This window comes from Chinchilla lanigera, unplaced genomic scaffold (genome assembly GCF_000276665.1).
Source record: "Chinchilla lanigera isolate Chin_1 unplaced genomic scaffold, ChiLan1.0 scaffold00013, whole genome shotgun sequence".
Lineage (NCBI taxonomy): Eukaryota > Metazoa > Chordata > Mammalia > Rodentia > Chinchillidae > Chinchilla > Chinchilla lanigera.
The window spans coordinates 12,641,317-12,645,027 of NW_004955414.1; positions in this window are offsets into that span (position 1 = coordinate 12,641,317).

Sequence of the window (3,711 nt, forward strand, 5' to 3'; positions counted from 1 at the left end):
TGAATTATCTTCATACATTCTTTGTCTAATTTCTTATTGAGCTGTTTTTTCACTATACATTTATAAAATTTTATTATGTATTAAGGATAATAGCAACTTTTTCATCTACGTTCAATTACTTCACGAACATTTCGTTGTGCTTTTGACTTTTAGAGTTTTGAGTAGACAAGCATCTAAAAAATTTATGTAGTTAAATCCATTGATATTTTTCCTTATGCTTTCTTTCTTTTTATGTAGCACTTAAAAAAATCCTTTTTTTTTCATCCTAAAATCATGTAAATTGTCTCCTAGGACTGCTAGAATTTTCATATTTTGGTTTTTTTACATTCAGTGTGAAAATGTTTAAAGAGAGACTATACAAAATAGGGATCAAACTGCCCTGCTCCCTACAAATGGCCTGTCAGCTACTTTACCCCAGAGTTGAAATGTTCAGCTTTTCCCAAATGGCTCAAAACTTTAACTGCTTCTGGATTGTTTTGTTTAAGAATTAGTAGGCTCAAGAGTACTAATATAATTTAATTTACTTATACAGCATTTTTGACTAGCTACTATGTACATTGTTATTTGCCTAAGATTTAGTAAAATGAATATTTTCATAATTTCTCTTATACCTGTGGCCATATTAATATCATGTAGCATATCTATACTGTATAATGAAGTAGTATGTACCTATAAAAAAGAATGAGAATATATACTTCTATTTCCAGGCTACATTGTACATGAAAAAAATATTATGCAGAATGAAACTGTATAGCTCCTATTATCCCATCAGCAGTAAGCTTTGGAAATATTGGATTACAATCTGATTTGGGGGCACTAACACAATTAATTCTATAGGGCTCTTATAAAGATTAAATGTATGAATATTTATCTGACACATGGTCTACATTACTGCAATCATCCTACAGAGGCTTTGATAACTTAGCTGAAGCCCTTGTAGCTTTTTCTGTTGTTTCATTCTTGATTATGTCAGCCATGAACATCTAGACCAATATGCAGTTCTAATAAAGGCTGCAGACTTGGACTGAGAAATGGGTCTGATTTAGCTTTGCAGAAAACCAGCACCTGCCCTGATCTACGTGTGTGAAAAAGGCAAATTCACTTGAGTGGTAAGGAACCCTGCTAGGCAGATGATGAACAGAGATGGGACAGAAAGGGAGGGAGACCCTACCTGAGACACATCCTTGTAGGACAGTATCATATGGCATGAAGCACGTGGGAGAAAAGCTTTAGGAGAACTCCCTTCGAGGAGACCACCGCAACCAGACCTTGGGAAGAAAACACTATGCAAATGATGTCAACATATGATACGCTGCCTCTGAGCTGTGAAAGCGGCTGATCTCATCAGAGGGGCATCCTCTACCACAGAATTTTGCCAGCTAGTCACCTTTGACCACAACAGATGCTGCTATTTTCTGATCAGTGCTTTCTTTACTATGTGGGAGCAAATGTCAGTGGCGGGACACAATTTGACATCAGAACCATTACTTGTTCATCTGAATCTCAGCCCTTATGCTAGAACCACATGCCCCGAAGGACAAAGAGTATAGTGTTGGCACGGAAATGGAGTGAATTCACACAAAGTACCCAGCTACCATGGGTTCATACGCATAGATGCTTATGTGTATAAGATGCTATTCTACTCTTAGAAACAAGAGGAGCCCACTGTCATTCATGCAGTTCTCAAATATTTATTGAACACCTACTTTGTGTAGGACACTATACTAGATAATGTAGATCACAACAGTGGCAAAGACTCACCTGGTTCCTCCACTCATGAGACTTATATTGTAGCTAAGATGGAAAAAATGCATAAGCAAATAATTACAGCTGTGAAGCATGCAATGAAGGAACTGACAGGGTATTATCATGAAGAATAATAGGATGGCCTATTCTAGACAATACTAAGAGACCATAAATTGTACTGTAGCTTACGGACAGCTCACTTCACTGTTAATATTAATTCCATCAATTTACTACAGTATGGTATTAGATCTACATTATTAGTATTTATCCATCTAATACAGTATGGTAGCGAGGAGCAATCCAAGCTGGAATCTAGCTTTTTCATTTATTAGATATGGGACCTTCAATAACTTGCTTAACTTCTACCACTATCAGCTTTCTCTCCCTTGGACCGAGCATACGAATCATAGCTACTACATGGTATAGTGCTACAGTTTAAGGAGAAATGCCTCAGTCCCCAGCAGAGCGCTCAGCACATGCTAGATATTGTGGTTATTAACATTCACTTCTTCATTCAGTAAGGGAATATTTACTGAGGACCTGTAAGTGTCAGAGATCCTGCTGAACATTTAAGAGTGAGGGGAGGGGTGGAGGACAAGATACAATCACTTCCCTAACAAAGAATATTTATGGTGACTCTAAGCAGAGGTGCTCCCCTTTTCTCTAGTAGACAATCCAGAAGTCATTGTCTATTCCCAAATACCAGCTTCAAATTCCCCTAGGAATGACAACTCACAGGTTAGACAAACCTCACAAAAAGACAGCTCATAGGTTAGGCCTGAGTCAGCCTGCCAGAGAACAATCGCCATTTCACCTCTTGGCTTGTAAAAGTGGAGTTGTGCTGGGAAAGGCAAGTGGCCTGGGAGTGCTGGAAAGCTGCTGCCATTTTGAACCTCCCGAGTCAGAAGCACTAAGCCTCAGTGCTCTCACCCTCCCTCCCCAGGTTTCGTGAAAATTGCATCGTCGTCGTGGGAGACACGGATAGCACAGTCAAACCTCTAGGGCCACAGCAAAGGCTCTTTAAAAATGTCTCTTGATTTTTCCTTGCTTCTAGCTCCTTGACAGCCTCTTTCTTTGACCTTATCTGGGTCTCCCTTCTCCCTTGCAAACTGGAGGTCATGGGGTCCCCAACCACTGTCTGAAGGACTGATTGAATGTACAGACAGAGTCCTGTGCAAAGTGAGAGGCTATACTTGTACATGTGCTGTTGCTACTTAGGCAGGAGAACCTGTCCCACGCCGAGAACACGTTGCTGAAATGAAAAATACAGAGGGAACCTTCCCAGAGAGCTGTTTACAGCAACCTTTCAGGAAGCTGAGAATATCCTCTGGTAGATACTTCTCTCACCCTCTAATTGTGAAAGCTTGATGGTGCTTCTCAGTGGGCGCCTAAATCCTGTGTAACTTGTGTCTGATGTAGTATCGGACAGCAGGAAGGAAACATTGCCCCTTGCCCCTCTGTGTCCCCTTGCTTGAAAGACTTGCTACCTGAAACAATTTTGGATGCTGAACAGAAATGTTTTTTGCAAATAAATATGTTTCCTAATTAAAACTTGCCCTTTAAAGGTGCACATTTTCTTGACCCCACTCTATGTTTTCTTTGCCTTGTGCCATATTACAGAATCAATAAGGGAAACACAAACATCTCTAATATATACAGTTTCAACAGCTCTAATAACTTTCTGCCTCCAAAACGCCCTCTCCCCACCTGGAGCCCAGAGGCTCATGTCTTCTGATTTGTTAAATGCCTTTATATTTCACTAGAAGATAAAATTCTGAAGGTAGTTACTCTTCAGGGGGAGCGGAGGGCTGCATTAAAAAGTGAAACGTGGAAAGCACTGCTCATAGCCATATCTTCGTTATTTTAATGACTTCTTAATTTCTGTTATGAAAGTAATGAATGTTCACTGTGGCCAAGTTGGAAAATACCCCAAAAAAGGAAAAAAAATATATGTTATTCATAATT